We start from the raw sequence: 25,344 nt of genomic DNA, 5'->3' as shown, positions 1-25,344 counted from the left end.
TATCAAGACCAATAGCTTTGAGTTTTTCAATCAGAATAGAATGATCGACGGTGTCAAATGCCTTCTGGAGGTCCAGCATGACCATGCCGCAATATTTGCCATCGTGAATTTCACGTTTGATGTAATCATTCAAATAGATGAGGCATGTATCTGTGGAATGGGACTCTCTGAAGCCAGACTGGAACTCGTAGATCAGTTTATTCTCTTCAAGATATTTAGCCACCTGTTCATAGACAATTTTTTCCATTACCTTAGAGATGGAACTAAGGATTGAGATTGGCCTGTAGTTGCCAGGGTCAAGTTTACTGCCTTTTTTGTGCAGGGGGGTTACCTTGGCTAATTTGAAGTCCTGGGGGACATAACCCTGCTTGATAGATAGATTAATAATATGGGTAATGATTGGGGCAATGGTGGCAGCTGAGTCTATGAGAAATTTGGGGGCAATTTTATCATGGCCAGCGGCCTTGAATTGAGGTAGGGTGCACAGTTTTTTAAACACTTCATCAGTTGACACCGTGGCAAGTTTAAAGTTGTCTTTGCATACCCCAAGGTTCCTGTAGAATTTCAAGATGTGCCTAACACCAAACAGCCCAGATGGAGCGGGCAGTTTATTGACCAGATTTTTGGCCATGGAGGTGAAGTAGATGTTGAGATTTTTGGCTACATCAAGACTATCAGTGAGGAGGGTTATGGGAGTTTGGATGGAAATGTAAATGTATGTTTTCTCATGCCAATAAACCTCCTTTGAATTGAATTTAAATATGTTTTTTTACGGTAGGTTAAAGCCTCATTCATATCATACTCCAAGGTGAGGTGAGTAGCTTCTCACTTTTAGGTGGGTAGCTATGGGGCTGTTAAGTATGACATCATTTTGTAGGCAGAGGAGAATTTCTGCCCCCAGTTTCAGTGAATCTTTTTACTATTTTTACCATTTTCACATTTTTCTTCTCTTTGTTATTGAAAGGAAAGTGTTAGAATTATACTTTAGTCGTTATTTTTGTCTCGGATCTGTTGAAATAGCAAGGGACAGAAAATGCTCTGGGGGCAGAGGTCTCCTCTGCCTACAAAATGATGTCACGGCTTAAAAGCCCCATACCTTTCGGTGTGTGGCCAGGCATGTCTACTCATATCACCTTTTGTCAGTAAAAACAGAGATGTGTGAGAGGTGTGTAAATTCTGACCAAACCCGACCCAACATTTAGGGTAGGGTAGGGCCTAAAATGTATCCTAATTAGTTCAATGAAAAATATATATATATGTCATAGTATATTAGAGAAACAGCACATTCGAGACGCGGAGCACTCGTGGTGCGGCACGGGGCGGAGCAAGCGGTCGCCACAACAACGTATTCCAGGCGGTGCGCCGCTCTATTGTCCACGACACTGCGAGCGGCTACCGAAGCCCCCCTGTATCCACGAAGCCCAAACGAGTTACGAGGCCCCCCTGGGTCCACGAAGCCCCAAGCGGCGCGAAGGCCAGCGGACCTTGGTCCTGCTCTTCGCCCCCGAGCGCCGCAGGCGCGAGTGGCCGCGAAGAGCGGGCCAGGGCCGCGCGGCCGGCGGAGCGCCGCGCGAGTTACGAAGCCGTGGTGAATGCAATCGTTATATTTATGCCCAGGCCGTAAGGCCTGGGCAAGCGCACGTTAAACGCCCTGTCCAAGTGACTACAATGGAGCTAATGGCTAGGCTAGGCTAGGCTAGGCTAGGCTAGGCTAGGCTAGGCTAGGCTAGTAAATAAAGAGTAAACACTTCCGGTCTGCGGCGAGTTCAAAGCGTGACGTAACTCTCTTATCCAGTGGCTGACGTCGCCATCTGGTGGTGATTAGTGTGTGGTGAACGTCAAAACGAGTGCTCCTTGACAACTTTTACTGGTTTCTTGAACATACTGTAACATATATATATTTTGTTATTATATTACTTTTACTCTGTGATAGAGTTCTCAAATTCTTCCCGAACCCGACTATACCCAACCTGACCCGATGTTTTCGGGCCGGGTATAGGGCCTAAAATGTAGGCTATGTTGATTATTTGGTCCGGGCTGGGCCTCGGCCCACTTAGGGCCCAGGAGGGCCGAGCCTTAATTTTCAGGCCCGTTGAGAACTCTAGAGAGTAGCAACTCACCTCGGTGACCCAGTTAGTGACACAATGTTGTAGTTTTCGGACTTTAGAAAACTACACCGCAGTGAGTTGCTACTCACCTAAAACTGGAGTATGAATGAGCCTTTACTTGTACATGCTTTTAAAAATGGACTCAAAACACACATTTTTGAGCGGTATATTGATGTAGGCCCTATATAAATTATTATCTTGCTTTGTATTAACTGCTAAATTGTAAATCGCCTTAATAGTTTTTTTCAAGTAGAAATGTCTTGTGTTTTAGCCAAACTGTGCTTTTTGATTTTTGTCTTGCTTTTATTGTTATGCCATTGTACTCAAACCCATTGTCACCCACACTCTTTTACGCCTGTGAACACAATATGTGACAATATTAAAGGAGCTATAGTCAACCTTTTCTTGAAAAACGGATGCTAAAATAAAAATAATGTTTCGAAAATATTTTATAAAAAGAATAAGCTTCATATATGTGTTTCTATTCAAAAATAAAATAAAATAATGATAAAAATAATCATTTTGGCCATTGTCAGACCGACACTTTGTTTACATTCTAGTCTATAGACTAGGATGTAAACAAAGTGTCGGCCCTACAATGAAAAAGTTGACTATAGCTCCTTTAATACGATGTTTTTGGCATAGTTTTTGAGTTAGGGCCGATGCACAGGCCTACTCAACTTTTAGAGCCCAGTTTGAATTGGTTCGGCGAGGGGATGACTCATAATGTCGGCTGTTCAGTGCTGTCGAGATGTTGTGACACCCCGAACCCAACCCATTTAAACTGCGCTCTAAAAGTGCAGTATGCAACGGCTGGGGTCCGAGATTAGAGTTCAAAGGTCCCTCAGCCTTAGGCCAGTCTGTGATGTCAGTAGGCCTACAGAGTATGAACAGATATAAGCTTTGCCTTACCCAAGTTTCCTTTTAGTTGACCTTGTATGAGTGAACTGTATACTGTCATGAAACTGTACCTTTTCCTCAGCCCAGGGGTCTTCAATGTTTTCAGGCCAAGGACCCCTTAGTTGAGAGAGAGATGAAGCAGGGACCCCCACAACATGTTCATAGATTCCATATATAGTTTCATTGTTTGACAGCACAATCATCAGTGTATTTTGGATTCATGTCAATTTGTGTTTTCAGATATTTAACCACTTGAACCGTCAATACTTAATAAACATGACCTTTTACTCTGTACTTAGTCTGCTCTTTTACCCCTCTACAGCAAACCTCTTTGCCGAAAATAGCCGATCTACAAGCTCACAACAACTCGCAGCGCGAGGTGTTGCGAGCTTGTAGATCTGCTATTTTTGGCTACAGTCCTCAGAATATGAAGTTGTTAATATAAAACGGATTGGAAGATTTGGAGGACCCCCTGTAGTAACTCTGAGGACCGCCTAGGGGTCCCAGACCCCGGGTTGAAGACCCCTGCCTAACCCTGATTTCAGATTCAACAGTCCGCTCAGAGAGTGGGCGGGTCTATGGGCTGGAACCATTTCCTATGCAAAACTTCTAATACCTCAATCAATCAAAACATTGCTGCTGTATGAAATGCTTGAATTATCCTCCCAAAACGTATCATTTTACCTTTGTTTAACAAGTTAGACAGCAAAGAATGGCAGCTGTCATACACACACAAGACAAGGAAAGACAAGAACATGAAATGAAAGGTCATTCTTTATGAAATGTAAGGTTGTGTTTATTATATAAATATAACACAACTATACAGTAATCAACATTTCTTTGTGAGACAAGGGGAGGACAAAGAAAATACAAATCAACCAAACATATATACATATTTACACATTTCATATCCATCTGGTACAGTATGTAGCTACATGAGGTTAGGGTGCATCAACATAGCAGCAGATAATACTGTGCATGATATTAGACAATAAGGTGCCAAACAAAACAACATCGAGCAATAAGGTCTGCTGTATCAGAGTTTTTATAAAGTTTATTCCAGGCAAACAAAGGAAAGGCCTTTATTAACAAACTCAGTGTTCTGCTGACCAAGAGGAAAACAGCAAGACGTGGTAATTCCAGTTTACTTCCTGTATCCGTGTGACGTACTGTAGGTGGATTCCTTTTTAGGAGGAGGAAGCATGTTTGGAGTCTATTCATTTGCAATGAGAGAGCTAACGTGAACACAGCTTCTGATCCATTCTTTATCTTCATGCTCACTGAACTAAATGTTGGACCAGATCGTCACAAGACACATAATATTCTCAAAATGTTCATAGTAAAATGGCTTTTTTCAGAGACACAAATTAGGAGAAAATCAACGTTATTATCAACCCTTTATCTGTCCCAGCAACACACTCTCACGGGATCTAGAACCAGTAAACAGGACGTTCGTGAGATTTGCTGTCAGACACCGGCTCCAATTTAGGAGGCTCTAGAGGCTCCAACCAGGATAGCATATCTTGGATTAGGCCTAACCTATAGTTAGGGCTAAATCAGAAATTAGCCTAGAAAAACAAATATGTTGCTACATACTGTACATACTGTAAGCCCCTCCCAAACAGCAAAATGTGTTCCCGGCCTGAATGGGTTAAAGACCTTTGGTTTAGTCCAGTGAGAGTTCTGGGTACTGTAGTCCAGTGAGAGTTCTGTTACTGAGACATGTCAGTAGTTCAGTGATCGGAGGCCACTTAGTGGTGGGAATACAGTAGATCCTTCTTTCCCTCAAAAACCCCAAGTGTTCATTCATCTTTGTAACTCAGGGCGTACAGATGTAACCAAATGGACCCTTATGGAAAGAACGGACACAAGGCAGGATGTTGACTAAATACTGAGTTGACCTGTACAGTTTTACATCAACCCAAGATGTTCAGAGAGGCGTGGGTCGATATTGCAGAGAATCAATATCATGCTTCTACTCGCGTCAGGTCCTTTTCTCCTGACTGTATCGATGACAAAACGTGCCATGTCCTTCCTCGTCTGCATCTCTTCGGCTGTCTCCCGCTCAGCTTCGTTTAGCGTCCCATTAGCGAAAAGTTTGTCCACGACACGTTTGAGACTGGGAGCTGAGATGCTGTCGATGAAGCTGCTCCGCACAGAAAACAGTCTGTCCTCCACTTCAAGACTCAGTGTGCGCTCAACTTGTTGTCTTCTTAAAGCAGGAGCTGAAAGAGGAAGGTCTACATAGCATTCCCATGCACTGTTTGAGGTGCTGCGGTCTACAACAGGCATTTCCTGAGAGTGGGAAAGGGGCTTAAAAAGCAGCATTACATCATCCCTAAACCTTTCCTTAAAGATCACATTAAATGTTGCCATGTAATTGGAATAGGATGATTCATCAACTTCAAATTGTGCCTTCTTTGGTTGAATTATGATGGAATCTTCTTGAGGGGAAGTGGAGAGGGTGTACTTTTGCTTTGGGATTAGTTCACATGGAGGGACTTCGATGTAAATCTCTTCTCCATGCCTCTTCTTCCTTACTTTCAGCACGTCATCCAGTACAACGTTCCCAGGAAGCAGCAATACTTTCAGGATTGAGCGTGGCTTATCATCGATTGGTGGTGCAAAAAACATCAATGCCAATGCATGGATAGGATCTGCACAGACAGAATCTACGTGGATAGAATCTACATGGAGAGGATCTACATGCATAGAATCTGCAGTGACAGGATCTACAGGGACATAATCTACGTGGATAGGATCTGTACAGATAGGATCTGCAGGAATAGAATCAGCAGGGATAGAATCTCCATGGACAGAATCTACACAGAGAGGATCTGCAGGGATAGGATCAGCTGGGATAGGATATGCAGGGAAAGGATCTGCAGGGACAGGATCTACATGGCTAGGATTGGGGGCTGGACTGTTGAAAAGAGATCTGAGCAACTTTTTTACACCTGTAATTATGAGAGTGAGACCATATCGTGAAAATCCAGTTATATTTATGATGACGTGAGTTTCTGTGATCACATCAGGCTTGATAAACTCAATGCCCTCATCCGTCACATGGGCAACATACAAGAACTTGCCTCCACCCATGGAGAGGATCTCACAGTGTGGGAGGTGTAACCGACACACAGACCCCTGAGGACATTGGATGTCAAACAGTGGTCCTGCAGGCCTCTTGCCGAGATGGGCTTGAAGCCTTCGGTTCCAAGGGACTGTGCTGTAAGTCACATCTGTCCCTGCCTCCATCTTAAACACCAGGTTGGTCACGCTGCATTGGAACAGTCCTGCTTGGGTGCAGTGCAACCTGTAGCTTTCCTTGTTTTCTACAAACATGATGTCAGGTGTCATTTTCTGTGCTTTGTCCAGTAGTGTGACATCATTCAAACTGTAGGAATGCTTTGCTGTGAAACCTACTGTGTTCTCTACACATGGACTTTGGCTCAGTGAGGTTAAGCTGCGAGAACGAGGCCGGGAGCTGGATTTTCTCATCTTCAAACCACTGAAGGATCTACTTAGATCAGTTTCATCTCGGAGCTCCAGTGAGGGATGTGGAGAGGACAGTGACTCTGTACCAGGATGGTCGGTGGTTGAGAGATCACAGGCTGTGTCACATAAGATAATTTCTTCTGGTGAATTCTGGAAGGCCTGTTGTGATATGGATGAGGAAGGCAACATAGGAGGATGGGGGGACACTGTAGCAACAGAGGGTGGAACTGTTCCCCATGGAAGATCTTGTGATGAGTGACCTTCAAGCTGTTTCTGGTATGGAGTTGTGGATGCCACATCATGATCAGAACCATGCAAAAAAAGAGAAAAGAGCTATTTGAATCAAATACAAATAAATACATGGGTGGGTGACGTGACGTAACGTTTTCGCTGTCCTCGGTGTCAAACATGTATAAATAAAAAATATATTTGTCAAAAACCTTCTGAATATTGTGCAGGACATTAAGCTTTATGTGAACTTACTCAAGATTAAAACATTTCATTCCTCATTTCTTCAGAATCTTCAACCAAACATGGCAAAACTCATATGGTGTGACTGTCCTGACCTTGTTTCTCAAAGTGGGAACTTGAATAAAACTAAGAAAAAGAATTGCTAAAAATCATTTGAAAATGAATTTAGGCAAAAAAAAATGTCTATTTTGAGCCTATATCTTTTCAAAGTCAAAGCATAATGTTTTCAGTCATTTCTGATCAAAAACATTTTGTCCCCCAACCCAAAATCATTTGGTGTGACACTAGTTTGGAAAAATTAAACAGGCAATTATTTGGACACCTATTGGCTAGAGAGGTCCTTCTTCTGTAAGGCTATTCAGCACTCCCAGCACAACTGCAAGACAGGTGTCTGAGGTGAGTTATGATTTTAACATTTTCATGAAATGCCATCTTGTTGAAACGTTGACAAACTCACCATTCTGGATGTCTTTTGGTGTGACACCTTTTCTTTAAAAAAAGCTTAAGTTATTTGAAGTTTTGGTCATATTTCCATGTAGATCTAGGCTGCTTTGTTATAGCTAGCATGCTGTTAGCATGCTAATGTGTACATAGTAGCCTCAAGGTAAACCTAAATGGAGAAAACAGTAATATGGTGTGACACTTAATCATATGGTGTGACATGTCTGCTTGTCACACCATATGACTTGACTGTCACACCATATGATTTATACTGTATTTAACTACAGATATAACAACAAATAACAAAGTTCCATGTTTCTTTTGTACATTTAAACATTTGTTTTAAACATTTTTACATAAAATGTAATTTAGCTTCATTCAGTGATACTTCAAATTCATCAGACAGAGCAGAAACCCCTTCACAGAAACCTTAACATATTGTTTCAATCTAAACAATATTTTCTCTTTGTCTTAAACTATACATTCCATTTTCTTTTGTCAGCTGGAAAATGACAAGTGCTGAGAGAACGAGAAAGTACAGGGAGAAACTAAACAATGACCCAGCAAGGAGAGAGGAGCCAAAGGGGCGAGACTGCATTTTCTACGAAGAGCAGGAGGTTGTCTGTGGCATAGCAGAACCGCAACAAGGCAGCCGGTTTGCTACCCTCACCAAATACGACTGGCTGATGTACAATACAGTCTAAATGTATAATCTAATCTGATCTAATACTTTTGTACTTTGACTCACTGGACTGGACAGTGGACAGTGTTAAGGTAGGACCCGAGACAAAACTAGCGAAAATAGCTGATCTACAAGCTCTCAACACGTTGTGCTGCGAGAGCTTGTAGATCAGCTATTTTCAGAGTTGCGCAACCCAGCACTCTTTAGCTAGTGGAGATGTGGTGTAATGTCATGATTCCTAATTACATTTGTTCAACACAAAATGCTGTGTTCAAGTTCAGGAGACTTCGGAAAAAAGCAATTTACCTGAATGCTGAGTTCTGTTTCCACTAATTGGTGTTAATAAAATGTTGCCTTCAATGCCTTGGCTCCAAGTGTGGCTATGCGCCTTATTGTCCCTTTAGGATCCTTCTGCCGTGGGCCGGCAGAAGACTTAGGTGTGCGTAGCATTCCTGTGCACATCCTCATCATCCATCTACTACTACAATTCTTTCTTATCCCATGTTAAAGCCCTACAATAATATCCTGTTCAGAAATATTAAGGCCATGTTATCCTGGGTAATTGTTTAATCAATCAGTAAAGTTCAGTACTCACTAATAGGTAGGTTAAAACACAGTTTGCTTTGACACATGAAGATATGATCATACGGTGTGACACTAAATCATTTGGTGTGACATTCCAAATAGTGAGAAATCATACCTTTATTAATGATTAAACCAAAAAAATGTTTATGGATTACATAGAGAATATTATCAGGAAGAGTCACAAATATTTGTGTAATTTTAGAGAAAGTTTTGACAGAATACATTTAAAATATGTTGTAAGATCATGAACATGGGCCTCACACAGAGTGTCGATTATGAAAAAAATATACAGATATAATTAATTTTCAAAAAACTATAGTGGATCACTGGTTAGTTATGATAAAGGACTTTGATAAAGTGAGTAACTTAAGAAAGATGTACTCCATTTTCATTTTATGGACAATTATTTTCATGTCACACCATATGACGATTTTAGGCACAAGTACAACAAACTGCTGAATAAAGTCTGATTCCAATAAAATATCTAAAAACAAAATGTATTTCCATAAGGTTGAGAGTGAGTAGAACAAAAGTAAATAACTTTTATGCCTGCAATTTAAAGTTTTTTTAAAAACACATTTTTTGGGGCGTCACGTCACTGACCCACATATGAACCAAATAACAGCACAAGCGCTTAAAGAAAGTCCCCCCTGCCGACTGATTGACTGACTGGTCAATATGTTTAATACTAATATAGACTAGATTTAGCCTGACACTCAGCCTGAATTGACATTTCGTTTCACTTCATTATTCAGTCTGAAAGTGGTTTCCCCCAAGGCGATTGCAGGGATGGGCGTTGCCAAAAAGAGGCAGTCTTCAGCGATTGGTTCACCGACCAACACATGACATAGTGTGGCTGGCTAGTGGCTAGCCTGTTGCTTGCTAGTGCTACTTGCTAACCAAAGAAACAGTCAGAATAGGAGCACTACAAACTAGTAATCAAACACAACATAACATGCCTGCTACTGGTGTTTCATAGCGAGATCGATACGATCGCATTTTACCGCAATTTACCGCATTTTATCGCGACACGATGCACGGTACGGTACGGCGGCAGCGCTGGTGTACTTGGAAACACACATGAGTTCTGGGAAACCCCCACCCACGCTGATCACAAGACACTGATTCACGACGCTGATTCGCCGTACGGATTTTCAACCGAGGGAGGACTCTTCAATGAGAGCACTTCTAGACCCCTGAATCGCCAAAACAAAAAATTTAAAGGAGTGTGGCTAGCGATTCAGGGTCTGGAACTAGGCTAGACTAGATTATGTGTTGTTAAAGTGGGCGTGACACGGCCAAAACAGCTAATTATGGCTATCAAATTAGCCAATTTTTTTAATGATGTCATGTACCCCCATGTTAAATTACCCAATCAAATTAATTTATTGTAGTTACTGTACTGAAAGTAGTACTTTCTGTACAGTAACGGCAATACATTAATTTGATTGGGCTAATATGGGGGGAGGGGCGGAGACTCGCGGAGTCGAGCATCCATATCATTATCTTTTGAAACTGCCCCAAAAAAAACTGTCCGAGTTGTGTTTCCGACTTTCTAAACCAACTTTAAAACTATCAGTTCTAGGGGTAAAAATGATATAGCATTCACTATAAAATCAATGGTTAGACCGATAAAAAAGTACATGTCTTCTTCAAAAAAGGTGTCAAAAAAGGTGTACGAGGGTCAACACGCTTCTCCCCCTCTATGAGACGGTTTTGTCGGCCATACCCTGCTGTCTCTTAACCTAACCTGGAGCACCCGGGACACTGGAGCAAGCGTAGAACGAGGGAACAGCATCTCCTCCGCAGAGGAGGTCTGTGGCTCATACACTCTGTGTGTGTGTAGCCTGTGTGTGTGTGTGCTTTCGCGCGCATGTGTGTGTGTGTGTGTGTGTCTGTGTGTGTGTACACTAGGGTGACCATATTTTCAGCCACTCAAACCGGGACGCAAAACACTGTTGCCTAAAACTGGGACCCTAAAAGCAATGCGCACGTTACCGCGCACGCGCGTGCCCATTCTCTAACGTTAGTGCACGCGCACACACGCACCGCAGGGTTGCATACAGGCAGTGAGTGATTGACAAACAGCCTCAGCGTTGAATTCAGACACGCAATGAATTTGTTCCTTTTTTCTGATTGGTTAGGTGAGCATGTTTTCATGAAAAGAACATGATAAATGTCTATGCAACCACTGAAAACAGCTATTATTATTTTAATTCTGGCGAAAACCGGGACAATTTTGTAGTGAATGTTGAAAACCGGGACATATTATTGTTTTAGAGATATTTGTCGGGACACCGGGACACGTAGCTTGAAAACGGGACTGTCCCGGGTAAAACGGGACTGTCCCGGGTAAAACGGGACGTCTGGTCACCCTAGTGTACACACACAATAGCTCTCGCAAAGCCGCAGCCTGCAGCGTTAGCCGGGCTACACGCTAACAACAACATTGTGCGCGGCACCGCACGATGGACGAAGTATACATTGCGAGGCACCGCACAACGGACGAAGTATACATTGCGCGGCACCGCACGACGGACGAAGTATACATCACTACTAACTGATACGGCCCCGCCTCCTTTTCAGACTGTTTGAAGAAACACCACGTGACCTACAGTATCATAATGTTAAATTTCGGCCGGTGTCACGCCCCCTTTAAGATAATAAACTGGGACATACTGACAGAAAATGTGACATAGGCCTTTGACAAATGTCAATACATTAATGTAGTTCATACATAATTGTAAGCCGTATTGTTTCTACTGATATTCTGTCATTCTTTGACTGATATGATTGTGAAATTGGTATTACATTAAATTCCATGTGGTATTAAAATGTATTAAAAGGTATTACTAGGGATGTACCAATATGGAAATATCTGGCCGTTACCGATGGTGGATCCCTAGTTATTAGGTAATCATGCAGTGCTTGGACCTCATATTACTGTACTAGCTTACAACAACTATATTACTAAGCAAGTACAATTAAGCAAAGTAAAATTACCATTTCAACATCTTCCAGGAAGGGGGTTGTGTTCTTGAAGAGCCTGGAAAGACATCATAGGATGAAACATTTTACTTCAACAAGGTATGATGTGTTCAGTCAGTGTTGTATTGGTGATTCAATGTTTGGGGGGAAGTGATTTTAAAGGTCTTATGACATTTAAAAAATCATGTTTCTCACTCCCTTTTCTGAGCCTAATTATTCAAAAACCTACAGATTACAGAAAAAACACTGAATGTTGAATGTTCAGTTTTTTGGGTGTAATTGAGGTCAGGAAACATGAAAAAAGCCAAATCCTTCCACCGGTGACATCATCGTTTGACAGATTTTTTTTAAACAATATTTTTGAGGGAAAAAAATAGATTTTTATTATCACGAGAACAATGGCTTCCACTTTAACATTGCAACCTTTCAGGAATAGAAAGTCTGCAGTTTCTATTAGCTTGCATTTCCCATTGATGATGTCACCGGTGGAAGGATTTGACCCACCCACAGCTCTGCTATGAGACCCAGACTGAGTAGATTTTTTTTTAAAATATTTTATCATGAACATTAGTGAGGACCTATTACATGAAGATTGGTTGAAAAGTGGTGAAGTCCTCCTTTAATAACGTCATGTGCACGTTGCTTACTCTACAAGAGTTAACAGATCAGACAATGGTCTATTGATTTGAATACAGGCTCGTTCCTTTGTTAAATCACCCTGCTGTGACACTACAGCGTTTGTAAACGTTTTATATCAACTTGTTTTATATCAACTTGTTTTGTATCAACTTGTTTTATATCAACTTGTTTTATATCAATGCATGTTCGTGCGTGTGAGAGGCATGACACTGGTATTAAAGAGATACGGGACGGCGTCTACACGTGTGACTGGACCAATACAACACTGGATGTGTGTAGTAAACCATGTTGATGATGATTTCTCTACACACCTGATAAGTGACTCTGTAACAGGATGGTCTGTGGTTGAAGGATCACAGGCTGTGTCACATGACATTTCTTCTGGGACATGTTGGAAGGCCTGTTGTGATCTGGATGAAGAAGGCAACATGGGAGGATGGAAGCCCTGTTGTGATCTGGATGAGGAAGACAACATGGGAGGATGGAAGCCCTGTTGTGATCTGGATGAGGAAGACAACATGGGAGGATGGAAGCCCTGTTGTGATCTGGATGAGGAAGACAACATGGGAGGATGGAAGGCCTGTTGTGATCTGGATGAGGAAGGCAACATGGGAGGATGGAAGGCCTGTTGTGATCTGGATGAGGAAGACAACATGGGAGGATGGAAGCCCTGTTGTGATCTGGATGAGGAAGGCAACATGGGGGAATGGGGGGACACTGTAGCAACAGAGGGTGGAACTGTTCCCTGTGGAAGATCTTGTGATGAGTGACATATTTCAAGCTTTCCTGTAGGTTTCCTGTATGGTCTTGAGATCCGTATGATCTTGCGAACAGAACCAGCTTCCATCTCACCATGCAAAAAAAGAGAAAAGACAAAATCGAATCAAATGATGGAATAGATACGAACCATATGAAAAATTACTCCCTGCAAACTGACTGACACATGAAATGACACGGTTGAGAAATTTTAGATGGAGCTGTATATTATTAAACAAGAACAATGAGTAAAAGTACAATGAGTACCATTTCAAAGCGTGTGTCTCTCAGAAAGGGGGTTGTGTCCTTGAAGCAGTTGTTGAAGAGTCTGGAAAGGATGAAACATTTTAATTCAACATGTTTAATGTGTGTATTAACTGTACTGCTGCCATTGACAGTCCTCACCGTCATTGAAAGGGTTAAAACCATGGCGCCGTTGACGGCGAGGACTGTCAATCTTACTGTATTTACTGTAAAGGTATAATTACTTACAGTACATCGCTCCGCTCCCGCCCGCATCGGTAATGTCCGTGATTTGTTTACAACGCATGTCGGGCGTGCACGCGAAGTGAACGTCCTCCATAGTAAATCCATTGAGAGGCCCATAAAGAGACTTCATTTACTCCAAAAGAGACATTTTGAGCCAAAGGATAGCCTGTATAATGTAAACAAAAGACTCGGCTGGGCGCATCCATGTTTCCATTCTGGACCCACACTGTCATGGGACTAGATGACGTAATCGTTGCCGTCAAGTGATAATCCAAAAAAACAAAAACAACCCCCTTCTGGCCCTTCAAAATAATAGCGGCGGCCTATGGAGGAAACGGCGCGGCACCGAGGCACCAAGCAAACTTCAGATTAAAAGGCAGTAATTGTGTTAAACCATGTTGATGACTGATCTATCCAACCACCTGAGAACAATAAATTATTGTGGGCTCGCTGAAAGGCGAGACCAGTATGTTATCTTCCTTATTTATCTATCAGTCAAGTTCTCCTCAACTGTACAAAGGCCAATGAGGAGCAGCCAAAGGGTAGATCTTTGTGCCCATACATGGTGTTATATGTGAGCCCACACTGTTTCATAGGAACAGTATTTCTAGGAACAGTTTTATTAATAATGCTCACATTCAGACATGAGTCCATTCTACTCACCGTACAGTTTGGATGGAGGTATTGATGGAGAGCAGCTGGACTAATCTGTCTGTTAGAGCATCAGTGAGACGGTTGTGACTCAGACTACAACAACACAAGGAAGAGAAAAGACAGGAATAGATTAGTATTGTGTGGTTTCACACACACACACACACACACACACACACACACACGCACACACACACACACACACACACACACACACACACACACACACACACACACACACACACACACTCACTCCAGGACTTGTGCTTTGTGCAGGTGGGGGATCAGAGTCTCTAGCAGCTGGTCAGTGAGTTGACAGTGACTGAGGTCCAGTTGTGTCAGTCCCTCAGAGTGTTCCAGAACCAGGGCTAAACCTCTGCAGACCTTCTGGTCTAGTGTGATCCTACTGAGGTCCAGCCTCCCACCCAGGGCTCCACCCAGGGCCCCAGCCCTGGCTCGACCCAGGGCTCCAGCCAGGGAACCTGCTTCCACCACTGTGTTCCTTTCACTGCCCTCAGAGAGCAGAGATAGGAGCTGGAGAATGATGGGTTTGTTGCATCTGGAGAAGAGATACAGAATGAAGTCGATCAGACAGACAGACAGACAGACAGAGAGACAGCCCCCCCCCCCCCCCCCCCCCCCACACACACACACACACACACACACACACACACACACACACACACACACACACACACACACACACACACACACATTTAGAGTATTATAAATTACATTAGTCTCTTATGAATTCTGTGCAAATTACAAATAATCAATTCATAATTCATTTCAGTGGATACTGGATAATCATACCTCATTATCTTTAGAAAATCCGGATGGCCAACCGCAACAATGTCCACAAATATGAAATGAAAGGAAACACATTAACCTGAGTTGTGAGATGTAGGGTAGACACTGAAGGAAGATCCTCACTTCACTCTCTTCACCTGACCAGCCTCTCAGCTCTACTGGTTTCTTCTCTGGTTGGAGTTTCATCACCTCTAGGAGGAGGGAGACCTTTCTCTCTAAGAGGTCTATGAACCAGCCTGTAGGAGCTGACTGGTAAACTGGTTGTAATGCTGGAAGAATACTTCTGCCTGTTTGAGTCTCATAGTTCTTCACATAGGAGTACAGGTCCAGTAGTACATCACTTTGATACTTCCTGCGATACTTCCTGTGGTGCCAATCATCATCATCATCATCATCATCATCATCATCATCCCAGTCAATGAGGGGGAATGTTTTGTAATTACACACAGAATACAGCAATTCCAGAATCTTCTCTCCTGTTTCTTCTTCCTGTTCTGCTGCTTCACAGAAGAGCTTCCCCAGGAACTTGGTTGTGTCTGACATCCATGTCCTTGCAACACTGCAACAGTTTAAATGAAAACAATAAATATTTATCTCTGTATCATAAACATAATAAAATAAAATGAAAAGTCAACACTATCAGATTTCAGGTTAAAGAGTCAGTGGAAAATGAAAGAAAACCTTAATCATTTTTCATTTTTTTATGTTTTTTTTTTTTTTTATGTTTTCTGGGATCAATTACACCAAAGCAATCGCAACTTTCAACGGGAGTGTGTCGCTGTTACTACATGTCATCTTTTCGATACACGACTCTAACCCTCACCCTAACCATAACCTCCGTGGAGTCGCTAACCCTCCAGTCGAAATGATGGGCGTTCGCAAAAACGAGATTTCCCCCTTTCAACATGCAGTTGTTACTTTGTGGTCCTGCGTTTTGTGCACAATGAGGCTCTGATGCGTGAGTCCATTGGCCCTCGTCGTCATGAACAGCTAGTGCACACCCCTCTCCTCCTCGGGTCTACCCCCCTCTCCCTGCCTGTGTCTCTGCTCCCCGCCCCTCTCTCCGCTCTCCTGTCTCCTACACCTTCACCGCTATCGCATTGCCATACACAGCCCAAGATGAGGAAGTAACCTCTACATTATATTGTCCTTTAATTGTAAATACGGGCATATAAAATACATTTATCCATTCAGATGTCTTATTTACATTAATATCCTTCATATCAAGTAGTCCGTTTATGCTTTGGTGAAATAATGAAAATCGCTATGTATCGCTATGTATTTTCCGCCCTGGCTGGGTCCGAGGACAGCGCACAGCTCCCCGGGTTACAGAGCTCCGTGGAACCTCCCTCCTTTTACTGACACTCTGTCTCTGCTGTGACCGTGCACAGCACACTACTCATAGGCAGCCGGCTATGAAACTCCACGCTGTCGTCCCCACACACACTGGCACGGGCCGGCGAGCAGACAGTAAAACGCTATGATAACACAAGCAATAGGTGGTTCTCTAAACTGAGGCATTTAGCCAAAATATGCTGCTATAACTACATAAGGGCTGTGAAGTTTTTCTGCATCGCAGAGTGGAGCTATTGGAACGTTACCGCGGACGGTCTAAATTGAACTCCGCGAAGGTACATAATGTAACCACAGGGATGCGTTTTTTTCTTACCGGGGTAATCAATACGAGCCTCGGCTCGTATTAAACACAATTCCCCGCTGCTCATGCAGACGCGTGTGCCTCAGGCCAGGGCTTAGCTCAGCCTCTTTAGCTGCCATGGTTCTGTGTGTGTCACTGTGTCTTGTGCGAAAGCAACGAAAATGCGAGCACGCATCTCTCTCAGTGTGTTGGAGCCGTGGCCGCGGACCTGTATGTGCGTGCACGTGCGTTTGTGTGTGTGTGTGTGTGTGTGTGTGTGTGTGTGTGTGTGTGTGTGTGTGTGTGTGTGTGTGTGTGTGGCCACTTTGGGTCGGGACCATAGTTTGAGAACTGCTGGCCTATTGATTAAGGGCTGAAGTGATTGATTTGTATTAATACCGTAATCAAAATCTACAAAGTAACTAGTAACTAAAGCCTCCAAATGATTGTAGTGGAGAGATAAAGTGCATTTGCCTCTGAGATGTAGTGGAGTAGAAGTATAAGAATTGAAAATTGGAAATACTCAAGTAAAGTACAAATACCTCAAAGTTTTACTCAAGTACATGTACTTAGTTACTGCACCATACTAATATTTGTTACAATGAGAGGAGTGGGAGGGCTTGGCCTTTGGGGGGGTGGAGCAGAGGCAATGATTGACAAGAGAGAGAGAGGCCCCCCTGGTGGTGAGCATAGAGTATGGCAGGTTGACAGCCCTATTTTCATGACACCTAAACAGGGCTCATAAGAGAGAGAGACCACAGCTCCATCGAGTGGATTTTCATTTTAAAACATGTTTTTGGGACCAGGGCAACGACTTTTATGATTGGTAAAAACAGAATGTCATTTTACCTTTAAAGTGTAGGTACAGTCACAAGACTACATGAATCATACCTCATTATCTAAATAAAAAAATACATTAAACCCAACATGAAATATTGATCTCTGCATCATAAACAGAACCAAAGAATGAAGGACATCTGATTTTAGGTAAAAGAGAGATAGAAAGTCAATGGAAAACAAAAACTTTCAAGTGTATCTTATATTTAATTAACTAAATATTATGAAGAATAACAAAACTATGAAGATAAATTCAAGTCAGACAAGTTGTGATAATCAAACTCTTACCACGTAAGCCCTATTTTATACTTTGTCATTCAGCGATTTCATGTGACAAAGATAGCTGATCTACAAGCTCACAATCCATTGCTTCAGTACATACGGTACATCATACCTCATTATCTAAACTAGAAGCGTCTAGTCGGCGACCTGGCCAACTGGGGAACGATGTAAATAGGGAATGAATGCCCCGCCCTTTAATGCAAACCCCATTATACCTCTTGTCATAGGACCCGTTTTGACCATCTGTTTGCCTGTGTCCATTTATGCCCATATATGGAGATATCTGTATCTGTCTGTCTGTCTGTTGGTGTCCATTTTATGTCCATATATGGAGATCACTGCAGTTATAGTTCTGGGTCCATTTTATGCCCAGATATCTGTCTATCTGCGTCCATTTTATGCCCATATATGGAGATCTCTGTATCTGTCTGTCTGTGTCCCTTTTATGCCCGTATATGGAGATCTTTGTGATTCTGCGTCCATCGTATGCCCATATGTGCCATATATGGAGATATCTGTTTATCTGCGTCCATTTTATGCCCATATATGAGATCTCTGTCGCTTTTTTGCCCATATATGAAGATCTCTGCACACACAGTACCGGTTGCGGAAAACTCTGATGTCAGACATCAGCTCCGCATACGGGCATTAATTTTATTCCCATATATGGAGAACGCGCGTGCCGGTGGGACGAACGGTTCTCGAGATACGCGGATTACATACATACATACACACTCACAGAGATTTTTTGTTGACTCATGTGGCGTACGTGATGTCAGAGTCTTTTATGATGTGATGTCACAATGAGTCAGCGCTTGCGCCGATTTCCTCCGGAACAGCCTGATGTCAACAATCAGCCCAGCATAAGGAGATTCCGAACGTTTCGTGCCGGTTAGGGAAAACCGCGCGTCGGGTCGGGTCGAGGCCCGGCACTGCACTCCGTGCCGCGGCGGGGAACGCGCATGTCGAATCTGAAGCCGGTGGGACGAACGGTTCTCGAGATACGTCTGTCTGTGTCCCTTTATGCCCGTATATGGAGATCTTTGTGATTCTGCGTCCATTTTATGCCCATATATGCTATTGCTATATATGGAGATATTCAGAGATTCTTTGTTGACTCATGTGGCGTACGTGATGTCAGAGCCTTTTATGAGTGATGTAAATTTTATGCCCATATATGCCATTTGCGTCCATTTTATGCCCATTTATGGAGATCTCTGTATCCGTCTGTCTGTGTCCCTTTATGCCCGTATATGGAGATCTTTGTGATTCTGCGTCCATTTTATGCCCATATGCAGAGACTTCTCGCATTTATAGATAGATAAAAAACTAAAACCCTTTGTTTGTCTAAGTTCTTTTCAGTTCAGCACTCCATCCTATGCGCGACCAAGATCACAGAAACGTCTCACGTTTACTCCCGAGAGGTCAATTCCAATTGGCCGAAGGGCATGTCAATCATGTTAAGAGGCCCGCCTGGGCAGCGCCCTATAAAACCGGTGACTTCCCCAGTCACTTCCTCTTTTTCGCTTTCTGCGTTCACAGAGCAAAGATGCAAAACTCACAACGCTCCTTGCCAACTAACTACTTCAGAGAAGATATAATTGTCACGGAGATAGCCAAAAGCGACAAAAAGGGATTCGTCCACCGGCTCCGGTACTTTTCTCTGACCCCCTCCCTACCTGCATTTGATGCCTAGGCTGGGACCACGCTGTTCTGGCTCTTGACAATGAACCGGCGTGTCGGTCATGCTGCGGCCTCCCCTTGCCCACTCGGCAGCGTCGGGCCAATGTAGCTGCTAGCCTCCTCGGGGTTGTGTCCTCTTTCTCCCCCGGTGCTCCAGCGGGGACATCGGGCACCGCTGCGGCCCAGCGGGCCACCTCTCCCCACAGAGGCTCAACTTCACCGCTCTCCTTCCCTGGCCTTCTCGCGGGCCAGTGGCGCCTCCTCCCGTTTCTCCTACACTAAATTCGAGGAGGATTCAGACGACGAAGACGATGAGGACCTCACTCCTCGTCAACACCAGACGGAGAGACACAAATCCATGGACCTGGGGTCCCCACCCGAGATCTCCATCTCTGAGGGTGAGTCACCACTATTTGCCCATCCCTCTGCCTCGCAGGGCCTCACTCCCACCACCAGCAGTGGGCCCCAGGGGTTACAGGCAGGCCCCGCTGCCTCCCGGGGCTCAATTACTAGTCCACCTCCGCGGCCCAGGTGTCTTCCCCAGCGGCTGACGCTGGGAGCCTGGAACCAGGCGTAGTCGGGGTTAGAAACAAAGACATTTATTTAGAGATTAATATTTAATGCTTCCATTCCTCTGTGCAGAGGGAGTCAGACAAGAGGTGCTGTGCCCTGCTACAACTGGGTTAAAGCAACAATATTACATGATATACATGATATTGTTCACCTCCTATTTATGTAGAAATTGCAACAGTTTACAAACACTATGAAACCAGTAAAGGCCTTATCATAGTACAGTCTGCTATCACCGCGGTGTAGTTTTCTAGCTATCACCTAGGCTTTGTTATATATTTTTAGGTGATAGCTAGAAAGGTGATAGCTAGAAAACGACACCGAGGTTAGGTGATAGTTCTTCACCCTGGACTATGATAGAGGCTTAGGACTCCCTAATCGGGAGATAAGCGACCGGCGCCAGGTCGCATACACAAACTTTAGAAGGCAAGCATAGTCAATCAGGAGGGAATATGGGAAATGGGACAGATCCATGTTGATGACATGACTTTAGATATAGGCTACTGTGTACCGCTTTGCTTGATTTTAGGACAAAATCCGTAGGAGCAGTGCTCAAAAATGTTTTGCAAAAATCTGATGGTGGCGCTAGAAGAGTGGCATGTGAGAAATCAGGGGCGGAGGTTGTGATTTGCCAGCTTACAAGCTTTACACTGTACAGTCACTGCATGTCTGCTGCTCTGTTGCTTCCTGTATTCAGCTCTCAGCAGAAGACTCTCCCTACACAAGTTGTAGCACACACACACACACACACACACACACACACACACACACACACACACACACACACGCACACGCACACACACACACACACACACACACACTAGTAAAGTGAGTCAGCCACCAACTGTTACCATTCTCAAAGTATGCTCAATATTATCCAATTGTTTGAGATCTAGAAAACAAATTGAAATCTAGCAGCTTGTGGGTGTGATATGAATGCATTCAGTCTCACATGAAACCGAACTACATCGAAACTAAAAACATTTGTGGCAACTTCCTCAGAAAGTAGCTAAATAAAGCATATTTCACAATATTATGCATGTTATTGTTCCACTCGTACTGTATGCTGTAGATGTACATGGACACCACAACAGTCGCACAACAGTAGTGAAAACAGCAGATCTACAAGCACACAACGCCTCGCACCGTGAGGCGTTGTGTGCTTGTAGATCGTCTGTTTTCACTATTTTCAAAATGATAAATGGGTGGGTGACGTGACGTAGCGTTTTCGCTGTCCTCGGTGTCAAACATGTATAAATAAAAAATATATTTGTCAAAAACCTTCTGAATATTGTGCAGGACATTAAGCTTTATGTGAACTTACTCAAGATTAAAACATTTCATTCCTCATTTCTTCAGAATTTTCAACCAAACATGGCAAAACTCATATGGTGTGACTGTCCCGACCTTGTTTCTCAAAGTGGGAACTTGAATACAACTAAGAAAAATAATTGCTAAAATTCATTTAAAAATGAATTTAAAAATGTCTATTTGTGAGCCTATATCTTTTCAAAGTCAAAGCATGATGTTTTCAGTCATTTCTGATCAAAAAGATTTTGTCCCCCAAACCAAAATCATTTGGTGTGACACTAGTTTGGAAAAATTAAACAGGCAATTATTTGGACACCTATTGGCTAGAGAGGTCCTTCTTCTGTAAGGCTATTCAGCACTCCCAGCACAACTGCAAGACAGGTGTCTGAGGTGAGTTATGATTTTAACATTTTCATGAAATGCCATCTTGTTGAAACTTTGACAAGTGTGGCACTTCTGGATGTCTGTTGGTGTGACACCTTTTCATTAAAAAAATCTTAAGTTATTTGAAGTTTTGGTCATAATTCCATGTAGATCTAGGTTGCTTTGTTATAGCTAGCATGTTGTTAGCATGCTAATGTGTACATAGTAGCCTCAAGGTAAACCTAAATGGAGAAAACGTAATATGGTGTGACACGTCATCATAATGGTGTGACATGTCTGCTTGTCACGCCATATGACTTGATTGTCACACCATATGATATATACTGTATTTTCCTACAGATATAACACTAAATAACAAAGTCCCATGTTTCTTTTGTCCATTTAAACATTTGTTTTAAACATTTTTACATAAAATGTAATTTAGATTCATTCAGTGATACTTCAAATTCATCAGACAGAGCAGAAACCCCTTCACAGAAACCTTAACATATTGTTTCAATCTAAACAATATTTTCTCTTCGTCTTAAACTATACATTCCATTGTCATCGATTCATTCCTTTTCATTCCATTGTCATCGATTCATTCCTTTTCTTCCTTAACTAAGTGGTGGCCCATCTGCGGAACTGCCCCCTTCCCAGCTCAGCTGCAGGCCCAAAACAGCTTCCGGAGCTCAGTGAGTATATGCTTGGCAAACTTGAGCACCTGCTAGTAATTACATTTTACTAGTAAGAACAATCTACCTGACAAATAAATGACATTTAAATGTCTCCTCCTGAAGGTCTTCTACTCAGGTGCTGGACACAAGTGCATCTATTGGAGAGGCCCAAGCTGAGGATTCAGACACCTCTTCAGATGAATACACACAAGGACAGTTGGTCATAATCAAATATGAGGGAAAGCCATGTGTGGGGCAGATTGTTACCGTTAATAAGGAGGGGCTAGAGATAAACTGCATGAATCAAATTGGAAAAATTAAAAATGGTTTTGTCTGGCCAAAGGGGCGAGACTGCATTTTCTACGAAGAGCAGGAAGTTGTCTGTGGCATAGCAGAACCGCAACAAGGCAGCCGGTTTGCTACCCTCACCAAATATGACTGGCTGATGTACAATACAGTCTACTCTAAATGTCTTGTCTTGTCTTGTCTTGTCTTGTCTTGTCTTGTCTTGTCTTGTCTAATCTAATCTAATCTAATGCTTTTGTACTTTCACTCACTGGACTGGACAGTGTTAAGGTAGGACCCAAGACAAAAATAGCGAAAATAGCTGATCTACAAGCTCTCAACGCGTCGTGCTGCGAGAGCTTGTAGATCAGCTATTTTCGGAGTTGCGCAACCCAGCACTCTTTAGCTAGTGGAGATGTGGTGTAATGTCATGATTCCTAAATACATTTTTTCAATACAAAATGCTGTGTTCAAGTTCAGGAGACTTCGGAAAAAAACAATTCACCTGAATGCTGAGTTCTGTTTCCACTAATTGGTGTTAATAAAATGTTGCCTTGGCTCCCAGTGTGGCTATGCACCTTATTGTCTCTTTAAGATCCTTCTGCCGTGGGCCGGCAGAAGACTTAGGTGTGCGTAGCATTCCTGTGCACATCCTCATCATCCCTCTACTACAATTCTTTGTTATCCCATGTTAAAGCCCTACAATAATATCCTGTTCCGAAATATTAAGGCCATGTTATTTAATGTTAAAGCAATTTTACTGTTGCTGTTTTTCCTGGGTAATTGTTTAATCAATCAGTAAAGTTCAGTACTCACTAATAGGTAGGTTAAAACACAATTTGCTTTGACACATGAAGATATAATCATACAGTGTGACACTAAATCATTTGGTGTGACATTCCAAATAGTGAAAAATCATACCTTTATTAATGATGAAACCAAAAAAGATTTTATGGATTACATAGAAAATAGTATCAGGAAGAGTCACAAATATTTGTGTAATTTTAGAGAACGTTTTGTCAGAATAAATTTAAAATATGTTGAAAGATCGACAACATGGGCCTCACACAGTGTTGATTATGAAAAAAAAAATACAGATTTAATTCATTTTCACAAAACTATAGTGGATCACAGGTAAATGATAAAGGTAGGTGAAGAAAGGTGTACTCCATTTTCATTTTATGAACAATTATTGTCATGTCACACCATATGACGATTTTAGGCACAAGTACAACAAACTGCTGAATAAAGTCTGATTCCAATAAAATATCTAAAAACAAAATGTGTTTCCATAAAGTTGAGAGTGAGTAGAACAAAAGTAAATCATTTTTATGCCTGCTATTTAAAGTTTTTTTAAAAACACATTTTTGGGGGCGTCACGTCACTGACCCAAATACAATACTGGCTTTCAAGCAGTTTCAAGGGGCACACTTGACCCTTCTCAGGGGCACACCAAAGGTCCCCAGGCACAGTGGTTGTAGTCAGAGAAAATTAGCAGAATAACTGTCAAATCTGGGAATAAATTCCTTACCAAACAATTTCTTCACCAATGTGTTCGTAAAGGTGTCTAGTAACATATCTAACAAAGATTGAAATTCAACATCCCTAGCAAAATGTTTGACAGCGAGGGTAATTCTGCGTCTCATTCACTTACTATACACTGTACTATAAGGGAAAAAATCACTCCCAAAAATATGCTTTAAGTGGGATGTGAATAGCCTGGCGGGGCCCGACGTCATACTGCGTTCACTCACTCATTCCTTCCACAGTATAACGTCTGGACTTCCAGGTATTGGCAGCGAGTATATGATTATTTTCTGATCGGAGCCAATCAGTGACTGCTTCCGCACAACAAACGTAGCTGTCTTTCCTGACAACAAGTGAAAAGATTTCCCTGATTGGTCCATGTGTAGACGGTGACGTAGATGCATGCTGCAGCCTGCAGCATTTTCAAAACAACAATGGCTGCCCTCGCGATGCAACAACTGTAACAGTTAACGCTCTAACAATAAAACAAGCAATAAGTGCAGTTATTTCAGAGTTGGAATCAATTACAACAATTAAAAAGGAACACGGGGGATGCGCTAGTGGAGTTTATCGGCCGAAAAGACGTGTTTGTTTGACGCTCTTCCGACTGGCTGAGAGATGTTATGCTACGCTGATTGGTTAGAGGAGTCTGTCTGTCAAGGCAAGTACTCCCGCCCACTTTTCAAGCTGCCAATAGGCCGAAGGCCAGACGTTATACTGTGGAAGGAATGAACACAGACAATAACGTTGGGCTCCGCCAGGCTAGGATGTGAAGGGTCTAACTAGGTGTTTTTAATTATTCTGAATCCATTGCAAGCATTTGTTTTGCACGAAAAACTTTCCTTGGGCCAAAAATGGACCCCATACACCTTCTGAAAAGTGATGACTCATCACTAAACCATCGTTTTTTTGCGTCTGATTTTGGCCCAATGAATGTTTTTCGTGCAAAACAAATGCTTGCAATGGATTCAGAATAATTGAAAACACCTAGTTAGACCCCTAACATGCTACTTAAACATATATTTTGGAGTGATTTTTTCCCTTATAGTACAGTGTATAGTAAGTGAATGAGACCCAGAATTACCCTAGCTGTCAAATATTTTGCTAGGGATGTTGAATTTCAATCTTTGTTAGATATGTTACTAGACACCTTTACAA

The sequence above is a fragment of the Nannobrachium achirus genome (assembly GCF_963921795.1).
Source record: "Nannobrachium achirus genome assembly, chromosome: 23".
Taxonomy (NCBI): Eukaryota; Metazoa; Chordata; class Actinopteri; order Myctophiformes; family Myctophidae; genus Nannobrachium; species Nannobrachium achirus.
The sequence above is the reverse complement of the archived record's forward strand: the minus strand, read 5'-3'. Positions refer to the sequence as shown.